Source organism: Salvelinus sp. IW2-2015, linkage group LG23 (genome assembly GCF_002910315.2).
Source record: "Salvelinus sp. IW2-2015 linkage group LG23, ASM291031v2, whole genome shotgun sequence".
In the NCBI taxonomy this organism is placed as follows: domain Eukaryota; kingdom Metazoa; phylum Chordata; class Actinopteri; order Salmoniformes; family Salmonidae; genus Salvelinus; species Salvelinus sp. IW2-2015.
The window spans coordinates 6,043,258-6,057,628 of record NC_036863.1 but is presented as its reverse complement, the minus strand read 5'-3'; the positions used below and the strand labels follow the sequence as shown (position 1 = coordinate 6,057,628).

Sequence of the window (14,371 nt, the reverse complement as noted above, 5' to 3'; positions counted from 1 at the left end):
GTAAAACATGTCTAAAGATTACTTTTTAACATTGCCTGCTCCTGAGTGTTCTCACTACTTAGACAAATATAATATTGTAGGGCTTCCCTCATGCCCCTTTTCATGACGTGCTAGCAGCCATGTGAGTGAGTGCTAGTTAGCTACTGACCAGAACATTAAGCTAGCCAAGACCAACAACACAAACAAACAGACTATAAAGCTACAAGTAGTGAGAGGAGTTACAAACGGACTATACTTAACAAGTTAAATATCTTACCTGTAATTAAATGTTTTCCACACATATAGCTACTTGGACACAGGGGCTATGTTCCAAAATGCATACATGTGTTCTATCTAGACTGTATAGTGAGTACGAAAAGGCAAATATGTACTAAGTTTACCGGAAGTTCTACAAGCGTACTTGGGAGGTCTGGAATACAAAGCACGCATGGGAGCAWACTTTTTCTTTCCCTTCGCAGTGGAGGCTATCCAATAACACCTTGCTACACAGCGAAAATTCCCAAACCTCTGAATTAATGGCGAACTGAAATCCCCGCTTAAGAGAAAATGTTCCACAGGAAGAAATTTGTAAAATGTAAATATTATGTTTATTTATTCACCACGTTATGTTAAAACATTTTTAAATTAAAATGTTGAGTCACTGCTATTTATCAGCCAGCTAGCCAAGCTAAGTTAGCTGGTTGGACACGATGGCTAGCTAGCAGGCGATCACGTCCTGGTTATCAGCTGTTTAGAGATGAACAACTAAACAAACTAATCGTCAAGTCAGCGGTGTCAATTGTGAAGACCCAGACAGTTTTTTAATCGTGAATTGGTGAACTTCCTATCCAGCTAATGTCAAATGTATCAAATAGTTTTCCCCCCAATTTGTTTTCATGGCATTGGCTTGGCAGGACAAAATAGTTGTGTCCAACTGGTTTGGAGGCAAGACATTTGAACAACATCTGATTAAAAACATAGTAAATGCAGCTAGCTGTGTTCTGTTTAATCTAAGCTTGATAGTCAGCCAAGTTATTTGTGCATTTAATATTGCAGATTGATAGTGGCTTTTATCAATGTAATTGTCTGCATCATTTCCAATCCCCCACATATATTTTTTTCAAAAAATACACTACCAGTCAAAAGTTTTAGAACACCTTCTCATTCAAGGGTTTTTCTTTATTTTTACTATTTTCTACTTTGTAGAATAGTAGTGAAGAGATCAAAACTATGAAATAACACATATGGAATCATGTAGTAACCAAAAAAACGGTTAAACAAATCAAAATATATTTTATATTTGAGATTCTTCAAAGTAGCCACCCTTTGCCTTGATGACAGCTTTGCACACTCTTGGCATTCTCTCAACCAGCTTCATGAGGTAGTCACCTGGAATGCATTTCAGTTAACAGGTGTGCCTTGTTAATTTGTGGAATTTATTTCCTTCTTATGTGTTTGAGCCAATCAGTTGTGTTGTGACAAGGTGTTTGTGTGTGTGGGGGTTGTATGATGAAACTGGCTCTCATGAGGACCGCCAAGAGGATAAGTTCATTAGAGTTACCAGCCTCAGAAATTGCAGCCCAAATAAATGCTTCACAGAGTTCAAGTAACAGACCCATCTCAACATCAACTGTTCAGGGGAGACTGTGTGAATCAGGCCTTCATGGTCGAATTGCTGCAAAGAAACCTCTACTAAAGGACACCAATAAGAAGAAAGAGACTTACTTGGACATTAGACCGGTGGAAATCTGTCCTTTGGTCTGATGAGTCCACATTTGAGATTTTCTTTGGAGACACAGAGTAGGTGAACGGATGATCTCTGCATGTGTGGTTCCCACCATGAAGCATGGAGGAGGAGGTGTGATGGTGTGGGTGTGCTTCGCTGGTGACACAGTCAGTGATTTATTTAGCATTCAAGGCACACTTAACTAGCATGGCTACCACAGCATTCTGCAGCGATATGCCATTCATTAGGTTTGCGCCTTAGTGGGACTATCATTTGTTTTTCTACAGGACAATGACCCACACACCTCCAGGCTGGTGTAAGGGGTATTTGACCAAGAAAGAGAGTGATGAGTGCTGCATCAGATGACCTGGCCTCCACAATCAACCCGACTTTTGGATGAGTTGGACCGCAGAGTGAAGGAAAAGCTGCCAACAAGTGCTCAGCATATGTGGGAACTCCTTCAAGACTGTTGGAAAAGCATTTCAGGTGAAGCTGGTTTAGAGAAATTGCAAAGCTGCCATCAAGGAAAAGGGTGGTTAATTTGAAGAATCTCAAATATAAAATGTATTTTGATATGTTTAACACTTTTTTGGTTACTCCCATGACTCCATATGTGTCATTTCATAGTTTTGATGTCTTCACTATTATTTTACAATGTAGAAAATAGTTTTAAAAAATAAAGAAGAACCTTTGAATGAGTAGGTGTGTCCAAACTTTTGACTAGTACTGTATGTTGTTGTTTGTTTTGTTAAATTTCTCACTTGTTTGATAAGATTAGTACAGATTTTCTCAGGAGGCCCCACATGGGGCCCYGACCCCAAGTTYGGGGTTGTCACTGGTTACCACAGCCACAAAAAWTWGCATAAATTRGGCATAAGGTTTGCAGTGTGGTTAGGGTTAAGGTTTAGGGTTAGGTTTAAAATCAGATTTTAAGTAGAGACATTTTAGAAATAGGCAGGTTTTAGGCATAATTATGACTTTGTGTGTGTGGTAACTAGTGACGACCCTAGTTTGGGAACCACTATACTAACTTCTCTCTCTGCTTGCTTCCTCTCTCTGTCTCCTCTGCTTCCTCATGCATGCATTGTAGCCTGCCCCAGCCTCACCACTGAGCATCACATCATTGTCTGTCTCAGTAGCCTTCTCTCTGTAAAGCAAAGTTATTATGAGAACTCAGTAGTCTACCCAGGCGAAGATAACGATCAAACCGCTGTTCATGATTCTACTTCTTCGCAAAGAGGCAAGCACGATCACAACTCAGTCAGGTCAAGAATATAAGCTTTCTGAGCTTTGATCAACGCTGGGAGCAATATTTAGATGTTGACCGGTAATTTATTTGATTGTGTACTATATTCTGTATATATAGTTATGGCCATTCCACCGTCATAGTACTGATGAAGCCTGAGCTGGAATGGCTAGCTTCATTAGTTCTTGATCCCCTTCATACAGTGCCTTCAGAAAGTTTCCACAGCCCTTGACTTTTTCCACATTATGTTGTGTTACAAAGTGGGATGAAAATGGATTTAGATCTACACAAAATATTCGAAGTGGAAGAAAAATTAAAACATTAGTAAAACAAAATCATGAAAAATAAAACACTAATATATCTTAATTAGACAAGTATTCAACCTTCTGAGTCAATACTTGTTAGAATCACCTTTGGCAGTGATTACAGCTCTGAGTCTTTCTGGGTACGTCTCTAAGAGCTTTCCACAACTGCATTGTGTAACATTTGCCCATTATTCTTCACAAAAGTCTTCCAGCTTTGTCAAATTGGTTGTTAATCTCTATTAGACAACAATTTTCAGGTATTGCAATAGATTTTCAAACAGATGTAAGTCAAAACTGTTACCAGGCCACTCAGGAACATCCACTGTCTTCTTGCTAAGCAACTCCAGTGTAGATTCTGCCTTGTGTTTTAAGTTATTATCTTGCTGAAAAGTGAATTCATCTCTCCAGTATCTGGTAGAAAGCAGACTGAACCAGATTTTCCTCTATTATTTTGCCTTAAGGGACTGCACCGGTTATTGATCGCATTGATTAGTAGCAACATTGTTGCGAAGCTTTGACATACAAACCATAAGACTGACAGACAGTGCAACTGCATCCTGAAGTCAACAACCCCCCCTCTCTCTTCCCTCTATAGTGCTTTTCCCTGCAGCAGACTTTATTTCCCCCCCAATGCGCTTCCCTTTGATGTTCAGTGTCGCTGGACTCTTATTGCCCTGCCAGACGTATTTTGGTTGACATTTTAGTTAAAGGGAGGTTGCTTGTGAGTTTATTGTGTATTGTTATTTGAACTGTATTGATGCGGTGTGGTACTATTGACATGTGGCTGAGAAGATTTTGGACATTTTAATTAAAGCCTTGGTTTTGTCTATAAACACCCACACACCCTCCCCCCATTCAAACCCTCTGTACTCCTCCACTGGGAGGTAATACAGATTATTGCAAATCCTCTAAAGTTGATGACTGAGTTCTTTCTTGTAAATTGTTTCTAGGAAGTTGCAGTTAAATTTCTCTCCCATTATTATTGTATGGGGTATTATTGGTTGGGTTACCCCTGTACTGTGATGTGTGTTTCATATGGTTTGTCTTGTCTTTTCTCTCCACTGGCTATCTGGCAAACAAGCTACACTCAAGGCAGTCTCTTCTGCTGGTGTGTCTGTGGTAGTGGTACTCTATCTATCCTACTCTTTTCCTTTCGGCAGGGTTAATACCTGCCTGGTGCCCGAACAAAATCTTTATCTTTACCCCTCTCTGACAATAGTGCTACAAGGTTATGGGACTCTTCATGCATAACTCAAGAGTTATGTAGTTATCTTGTCTCAGCCAGGCACCCACATTAATTCAAGAGGAACTTGTCTTTATCTTTTAACCTCTACACGATTAATGTCCAAATGCTGTGATACGTTTTGTAACTTAACCATTCATTTTGCCTGCTGGTTTTATGAAGTTTAGGTGTACAGTACATTCATATAAAAATCCTTAACAGTCTTTTGACGTACCTGTGCATCAATCGAAGTTACATAATAATCCCCATCAACATCTGTCAGTTTATGCTAGAGATACTGTATGTATTTTGCATTGGGCTGTTTCTCAATCCACAACATCAGGCTATGTTGTCCTTCCGCATCTGCAGAGGAAGGTGGCCGAGCTACAGCAGTGTTTGTCAGACCTTGATACATCCTGAAAATCGGTCATCTCACGAAAACGTCTCACAAACACGATGGTTCTCCATCTTTCTCTATGACCCCCACAAGCTCCACATGACTCATCTGAATTTGGTAATGCTGATGTGCCAACTTCTGTCTGTAGTGTCCGATCCGTTTGGGCTACAAGCTKATACTGTATGACTGTGGAAAGGGGACTCTCAWGAACATGATGGTGTTCTCCGTTTTGCTTTACGACCCCCATMAGTGTCACGGGACTMGTCTRAAGGTAATCCAGACAAATGAATGGAAGTATGGARGTAGTTTTGTGCCAACAAAAATAAGGGGTTAAATATTTGTCCCCCAAAAATATATTTCCTGAACTTTCTTATATCGCCTAGATATAGGACAGACACTTCAAAACCTTATTCCTTATTATTTATTTTTTGACTGTCTTTTTTGCCATTTATGAACGTGTTATTCAATGTGWTTCTATGGGTTAGAGTAGTAAAGGCCACATTTCAATATTTTATCAACTAACTTTTTTATATACAGTATATTGTTTTATACCTAAATGGGTCCTAAAATTCAAAATCAAATAGTTAAATGATCCATGGTATGACCATGTTCAAACAATTCCATATGTTAGCTTAGAAGAAAAAGTACAAGATTTACAATTTAGATTCCTTCCTATACTCTGATTTGCTATCTACGTTTTCGGTGTCTTGGTCTGTGTTGCATCGACACCTGTAGAAAAGATGAAAACACATGTTTGAAACAATTCTTCATCAAGATGGATGGAGGAATGTACGTAGAGACGGACGGACAGTCAAACTCACCCTTTGATATGCTGCATCTGTAAGATGGTCTCTGGCAAATCCTTGCCGTAACTCTCAGGTAAAATGAAGCAGAACAGACCCCCAAGTATTGCAAGGCTACCAATGAATATGTATGGTAGGTACTTGTAGTAATTTCCTGCAAATAAATAAAACAGACATTTTCAATATCAAGGGAGAGGTCTGAACATCAGAAAACCAAATTAACAGTGAGAGACATTGTCGAATACATCCACTCAATCTTGTTTATCTCTACTGAACAAAGAAATGGGTAGTGATCCAGGTCTTACAAGATTGGATATATATACTTTAACAGTCCAATATTGACATTGATGATTGATGAATTAACTGATKGAATGATTAACTGATTGATTGGTCTTACCGAGGTAGATGATGAAGGGGGAGAGGATGGTTCCGATGCGTGCTGCCATGGAGCACGTCCCCATGGCCATGTTCCTCACCACGGTGGGGAAGAGCTCCGACGTGACTGCGTACACTACACAGAACGCTGCCGTGATGCCAAACTTCCCCACCATCTCCAGGAAGATAGCCACTCCTGGGAGATCTGAAACATAGAGAGACAACCAGTGTAGGAGTAAATGAGACACATAGATAACACATAGACGTATAGGACAGCTGAACATTAAAAACAGACCACACGAAGAGAAGGCGACACATAGGCGCCTAGGACAACTGGACACACTAAGGATAGAGGAGACACATAGTCTGCTGATCCTAATAAGCACACATACTAGAGAACACAACTGAGACACTGAGCTAAATACAGGGTCAAGACATAGGCCTATAGGATAGATGGACATATATATTTTTAGGACAAGCAAGGGTCTTACACACCAGGTGTAAATTAGGTGATGTTTATAAAGATCTGTAAATGAGGTCTCCCTCTGAGACGGTCAATGAATTTTACCTGTTGGGACCATGTTAATGAAGAGAATAACAGCTCCCTAGGAAGAGAGTGGAGGACTGGCAAAACCGTCTGGAACAGTATCTGAGCAAGCAACAGGGCAATGAAATAGGCTGGCACTTCTGCAGCTCCAGACAGGAAGCAGTTGATATAGGGATTTCATGAGGTTGGAAGTGTTCAAAAGCAGGGCGAAGTAGCCACATGTGATAATAATCCTGCAGAGGGAAATCAAATATACAAAGTCGAATGAATTACAGTTGAAGTCGGAAGTTTACATACACTTAGGTTGGAGTCATTAAAACTCGTTTTTCAACCACTCCACAAATTTCTTGTAAACAAAACTATAGTTTTGGCAAGTCGGTTAGGACATCTACTTTGTGCATGACACAAGTCATTTTTACAACACTTGTTTACAGGCAGATTTTTCACTTATTATTCCACTGTATCACAATTTCAGTGGGTCTAAGTTGACGTGCCTTTAAACAGCTTGGAAAATTCCAGAAAATGATGTCATGGCTTTAGAAGCTTCTGATAGGCTAATTGACATAATTTGAGTCCATTGGAGGTGTACCTGTGGATGTATTTCAAGGCCTACCTTCAAACTCAGTGCCTCTTTGCGTACATCATGGTGAAAATCGACAAATAAATCAGCCAAGACCTCCAAACGCCTTGAAGGTACCACGGTTTCATCTGTACAAGCAATAGTACGAAGTATAAAACACCATGGGACCACGCAGCCATCATACCGCTCAGAAGGAGATGCGTCTCCTAGAGATGAATTGACTTTGGTTGGAAAGTGCAAATCAATCCCAGAACAAGGACCTTGTGAAAGATGCTGAGGGAAACAGGTACAAAAGTATCTATATCCACAGTAAAACACGTCCTATATGACATAACCTGAAGGGCCGCTCAGCAAGGAAGAAGCCACTGCTCCAAAATTGACATTAAAAAGCCAGACTATGGTTTGCAACTGCACATGGAGACAAATATCGTACTTTTTGGAGAAATGTCCTCTGGTCTGATGAAACAAAAATAGAACTGTTTGGCCATAATGACCATTGTTATGTTTGGAAAAGGGGGAGGCTTGCAAGCCAAAGAACACCATCCCAACCATGAAGCACGGGGTGGCAGCCTCATGTTGTGGGGGTGCTTTGCTGCAGGAGGGACTGGTGCACTTCATAAAATAGATGGCACATGAGGAAAGAAAATTATGTGGATATATTGAAGCCAACATCTCAAGACATCAGTCAGGAAGAAAGCTCTGTCGCAAATGGGTTTCCAAATGGACAATGACCCCAAGCATACTTCCAAAGTTGGGCAAAATGGCTTAAGGACAACAAAGTTCAAGGTATTGGAGTGGGCCATCACAAAGTCCTTACCTCAATCCCCATAGGAAAAATGTGTGTGGCATAACTAAAAAATTTGTGTGCGAGCAAGGAGGGCCTACAAACCTGACCCAGTTACACCAGCTCTGTCAGGAGGAATGGGCCAAAATTCACCCAATTATTGTGGGAAGCTTATGGAAGGCTACTCGAAATGTTTGACCCAAGTTAAACAATTTAAAGGAATGCTAACCAAATACTAATTTAGTGTATGTAAACTTCTAGACCACTGGGAATGTGATGAAAGAAATAAAAGCTGAAATAAATCATTCTCTCTACTATTATTCTGAAATTTCACATTCTTAAAGTAAAGTGGTGATCCTAACTGACCTAAAACAGGGAATTTTTACTAGGATTAAATGTCAGGAATTGTGAAAAACTGAGTTTAAATGTATTTGGCTAAGGTGTATGTAAACTTCTGACTTCAACTGTAGATGAACAGGCACAAACAAAGTAATATTCAAAGTAATATTCAGAGTCATTAAATGACAATTCCACTCAAAACATTTGTGGTATTTGTTTCATTAGTCCATTGTTGACATAGTCCCAAAATGTTTTGCTTGTCAGCAATCAAGTTTTCAAGATATGTAACTTTCAAAATAAAGAAGTCATCCTTTACTTTGCATTTTGCATAATATGATGCTGCGTTTTGTATCATATGATGCAAATTGCATCATGTGAGGATTTCTGTATTTTGAAAGTTACATATCATGAAAACTTGATTGCTGACAAGCAAAACATTTTGGGACTATGTCAACAATGGACAAATACCAAAATATAGTTTTTTGGGGTGGAGTTTTCCTTTAAGATTGTGTAGGATTTGTGTTAACAGATGCTAAGATTTACCACAGAAGGGAACACAGAATTATAATTGAAAGCATATTGCTGCTCCTCATGACATCCAGAATGTTGTATTTCTTGTCCTTCATGGCCAGAGCATCTTCTACCTGGAGATAAGTCATCATTARGATCATCATTAGGATACACCATTTAGAAGAGCAAAATGCATAATGGATGAAATTGCTAAGAGTAGATTGCCCCTGTATTTTATTCCCCGTGTCTCTCCTTCATCACCGTAAGCACAGAGTCCACTGTCTCACTTTCATTATTCTGCAGTTCTACACTGCATTGGTTAAACGATAACACTTCAGAAACCTAAACTACAGTCAGGCCAGAGTGAGTGGTCAAGTAGTCTGATGAATGACCTGGATTACACCATAAAACAGGAAGGGATGCATTAGTCTCTYAAATGATTTAACAATGGTTATTAATCAACTTCATTCAGTTGATGTATTGCAGCACCAGCAAAAAGGACTTTGACTTCAACTGGATAGGTGCCTAAAAATATATTAACATTTTTACATGGGAATCAAAGACATAGGCACTTTTTTGTAATTCCTCTATATATGKTTTTTGTTACTCCATGTCCCTGGGAAGGTTTATTTTATTAAATGATGCAAGCTAAACTGTAGCTAAGTAAGCTTGCTCACCTCTGAGGGAGTGAAGATGACCTCTGGTGCTTCAACTCTGTTCCTCCTGGCAGCATCTCTCAGTATGGCCTCAGCCTCCTCCACTCTTCCCTGAGAGAGCAGCCATCTGGGGGACTCTGGGATGAACCTATACCAATACATATGCACAGTTATATAAACGCTACTGAGGCCCTATGTTAAATCAGGCTAATGTTTGTATTTGACATAGATAAGAAGTMCCTTCGCTAAAAGAAGAGTACACAGAGCATTAACATAGTAGAAGGTTTTGCGGCAAACACATTCCTGTGRGGATACATTTTGCTTACCACCATAGCGGGATGTATATTATTCCAGAGCCTGTCATGGGAACCAGCAACCACCTCCAATCACGGATGAAGTATGCCACAGCCGGCATGAACATGTAGCCAATCGCAGAGCTCAGGAACACTCCAAGTGCGGAGAATACCACACGAGCTCCAGGGCTCAGTATTTCTGTCCCTGAAGACCAGATATGCAAGTTCAGTAAATTTACCAAATGTGCAAGAGATACTGTAGATACAAGTTATGCTTATTTTGAACCTACCAAGAACATACGCTATGACGTAGTTTGAGACTGATCCAGCACCAGCAAAGAAGAAAAAAAKWGTGAATGCCTGCCAGTTTGGGGAGAAYATTTGTGCGAAAGTGGCCACAYTCTGGATTATCATCATAGTAAAGAGYACTGGCTTTCTTCCAAACCTGTTGATGAAAAATGATGTAAGTTCACATTGTCTGAGATGATTCTCCATCAGGACTGAAGTACACCGTATACAGTACAGACCTGTCAGACAGCTGGCCAGAGATGAACGTTCCCACCAGCGCACCAAAGTAGTGAATTGAAGTGGTCAAGGGAACTTTGTATGCATTATCACACACCACATCCCACTGCAAAATACATATATTTCCTAAATTACACAAATGCCCTTTCTCTCCTTTTACAAAAAGTGAAACTGCAGTTACAGTGCAGTTACWGTGCTATTTTAAATGCCAGTAATTGCACTATAACTGCAAAATAAACACAGGTGAATTGCTAAATTACGGCACTAGACAGCAAAGTAAAACAGCAGTTTGTTTCTGGATGCAGTAATTGCAGTACAACTACAACATAACTGCAATGTACTGTACTGTAACTGCAATTTGTTGYTGTAAGGGTTTGGGTAACCCAACAGTGCAATCCAAAGTGTTTGTGTAAGCATTTAAAGTTCATCATTCACATATTTGTTTTTCATACTCTTTTTATCACAGAATTGTTTTGTCTTTGGGAATAGCTAATAATGTTTGCATTGATTTGCAATACATTTCTCACCTCAGTGACGAATGTTGACTGGTAGACGTCTTTGCTGTATTTCCAACCGTCCAAGCAACTTTCCAGCTCAATYTCACTCACGTTGACATCCACATTTGGAATGATATTTAGGCTAGAGTAGTTTCTAACTGTCTCCACTTTGAGCCTTGAGCAAGAGCTATGCTGCGATGCACCATTTATTGTCTCCATTGGGATGGTCACATTTCTCCACATCTCACTGATATTATACTCCTCAGGAACATAGCATTCATGTGACGGTGTATCACCTACAAACACTATATAAATACCAGTAAACCCATTGGGCAGGATACTGATGGCCAATGCCAAGAAGATTGTCCGCTGAAAGGGTCCCCATGTTCCCAAGAAAGCTGTGATTCCATCGTAATCTCTCATGTTGCTGCTGTGTTCAGTTGACCTTTGAGTCCAGTCACTTATTCACTTGCAGAAAACTGCCTGCATTGTATAGCTGCTCCAGACGTTGTTGTAGTGTTGTCGGATATCATCCATCACCATCTGACACCGTCAACAAACAGCAGAGCTCTCTCCTTTCATGCACCAACCCCTCTTGAAAGCAAGTAGATAACATATCATTGCATCTTGAATTGCCCCACTCGGTATTGGTAATGTATTGGAAGGTCATTAAAAGTGAGGGTTAATAAATTATAAGATGTCGCTGTCCGCTGGTGGTGGAATTCAACCTCGACGTAAGGACAACAGTTGAAGAGGGATGAAACGTCTGGGAAGGGGGCCAGAAAGGCCCAYCTCAACAACACTCTAACTGCAGCCTTCTCACACACCTTCCCAAACCTAGTTAATGATTGGCTAAGACACATGTCAGAGTTTGCTTTGTAAAAGCAACAGACAAGTGAGTGTGCATTAGGATCCGATTGAGCCGAAGAGTCACTTATGCATTATAAGCAGCCTGTTAGACAGCAACCTCTTAACTTCTTTGGGATAGGGGGCGGTATTTTGAYRKSSGGMKGWAWWMYGWGYMSMARGTAAACTGCCTGCTACTCAGGCCCAGAAGCTAGAATATACATATAATTGGTAGATGTGGATAGAAAACACTCTAAAGTTTCTACAACTGTTAAAATAATGTATGTGAGTATAACAGAACTGAAATGGCAGGCGAAACCCAGAGGACAAACCATAAAAAAGTAAAAAATTCAGCACACCACTGATTGCAATGCCTGGCACTTTTATAATAGGGCGAATTGTCCCCGATTGCAGTTCCTAAGGCTTCCACTAGATGTCAACAGTCTTTAGAAAGAGTTTCAGGCTGTTTTTTGGAAAAATTAAGGAGAAGTTGTAGTTTTTCTAAGTGGCTCCCATTTTGGCTGTAGTGTTTCCAAGCGCATGGCCGAGAGAGCGCGTTCTTTTTGTTTATCTCCGGTAAAGACAATAAAGATTCTCTGTCTTAAATTGTATTGTTTTATTTGCGTATTAGTGTACCTAAGGTCTGATTATAAACGTTGATTGACTTGTTTGGATAAGTTTATTGGTAACGTTTGGGATTCATTTTGTATGCATTTTGACGGAGGGAAACTATTATTGACTGAAGCGCGCCAGCCAAACTGAGTTTTTATGGATATAAAGAAGGAATATATCGAACAAAAGGACCATTTGTAATGTAACTGAGACCTTTTGGAGTGTCAACAGAAGAAGATCTTCAAAGGTAAGGCATATATTATATCGCTATTTCTGACTTTCGTGTCGCAACTCTGTGGTTGAAAATGATTTGTTATGCATTTGTGTGCTGAACGCTGTCCTCAGATAATCGCATGGTTTGCTTTCACTGTAAAGCCTTTTTGAAATCTGACACCTTGGCTGGATTAACAACAAGTTAAGCTTTATTTTGATGTATTGCACTTATRATTTCATGAAAGTTTAATATTTATAGTAATTTAATTTGAATTTGGCGCTCTGCCATTTCACCGGATGTTGGCCAGTTGGGACGCTACCGTCCATAATTAAGCTCACACTGAATGGCATAATTTCATGTTTTTATTAATTTTTTTTCCTATTAAAAGAAAAACTATAAGTCTGACAGCGCCAGATTTTTTCAAGTATGGGTAGCTCCAGCTCAATATGGCGACCGAGTATGGGTGAGTGGGTGTGTCGAAAGGAGTGGGTGTTTGKAAAGCGAATCAGCTAATTGGGCAGATTTGTTGCCACTCAAGACCATTTTGAGTGGCTGATTGGGCCGCGCGATGAGTCGATAAGCCGGCGACCAGTGCACTGGTGTGGTATTGAGGCAGTGTTGTAGTAGTATGGTCTCAAGACCACATATTGAGTGTCTCAGTGTCGGATACATTTGTACTCGGTCTTGACTCAGTTTTGGACAGTGAGGACTTCGCCAGGCCAAATATATACACTCCTTTCTTGAAACATGAATATCTTAACAGCCTTTATATCTATTATAGACATGAACCTATATGCTTTCAGTGTGTGAAAGGTTTATGATTATGAAAGGACAGCAACCATAATACCAGCACACTCATGTTAGAGTGCACTTTTTGTATAACACAAAGGGCCAGTGGTGTACTGGAGGGTAGACGCAGGTATAAACAGTATACCCACTTTTTTTTCAGTGGGCATTGCCTATATCCACTTCTTAAAAACCTCTTATGGCTGCAGGGGCAGTATTGAGTAGCTTGGATGAAAAGGTTCCCAGAGGTGCCGAGAGTAAACTGCCTGCTCCTCAGTCCCAGTTGCTAATATATGCATATTATTATTASTATTGGATAGAAAACATTCTGAAGTTTCTAAAACTGTTTGAATGATGTCTGTGAGTATAACAGAACTCATATGGCAGGCAAAAACCTGAGAAARAAATCCAACCAGGAAGTGGGAAATCTGAGGTTGGTAGGTTTTCAACTCATCGCCTATCGAATACACAGTGGGATATGKGTCAGTTTGCACTTCCTACGGCTTCCACTAGATGTCAACAGCCTGTAGAACCTTGTCTGATGCTTCTACTGTGAAGTGGGGCCGAAGGAGACGGAAATGAGTAAGGTCTACCATGAGCTGACCATGCTCTGTCCATGCGCGTTCACATGAGAGGGAGTCAATGTACATCTGAAGTCAATGTAATTCTCCGGTTGGAACGTTACTGAAGATTTATGTTAAAAACATTCTAAAGATTGATTCAATACATCGTTTGACATGTTTCTACTGACTGTTACGGAACTTTTTGACATTTCGTCTGCTTTTAGTGAACGCGCTTCCTGACTTTGGATTTGTTTACCAAACACGCTCACAAAAATAGCTATTTGGACATAAAGGATGGACATTACCGAACAAAATGAACATTTCTTGTGGAAGTGGGAGTCCTGGGAGTGCATTCCGACGAAGATCAGCAAAGGTAAGTGAAGATTTATAATGCTATTTATGACTTTTGTTGATTCCACAATTTGGCGGGTAACTGTATGGCTTCCTTTTGTGGCTGAACGCTGTTCTCAGATGATTGATTATTGTGCTTTTGCCGTAAAGCTTTTTTGAAATCTGACACAGCGGTTGCATTAACTTCTTATGGCTGCAATCCTGTTAACGGGATC

At 40.1% G+C, this 14,371-nt stretch overlaps 1 protein-coding gene and 1 pseudogene across 1 annotated transcript in view; both read right to left on the bottom strand.

Moving 5' to 3' along the window:
- The window catches only part of LOC111950342 (long-chain-fatty-acid--CoA ligase 6), a 116,394-nt gene extending 112,687 nt beyond the window's left edge, over window positions 1-3,707 (bottom strand). Inside the window, exon 1 of the mRNA XM_070434320.1 lies at window positions 3,558-3,707. The gene's annotated coding sequence lies outside the window, so the exon portion shown is untranslated. The remainder of the gene's footprint in view (window positions 1-3,557) is intronic.
- A 1,571-nt stretch (window positions 3,708-5,278) lies between these two features.
- LOC111950337 (solute carrier family 22 member 4-like) lies at window positions 5,279-11,307 on the bottom strand (annotated as a pseudogene).
- Window positions 11,308-14,371: the final 3,064 nt, after the last annotated feature.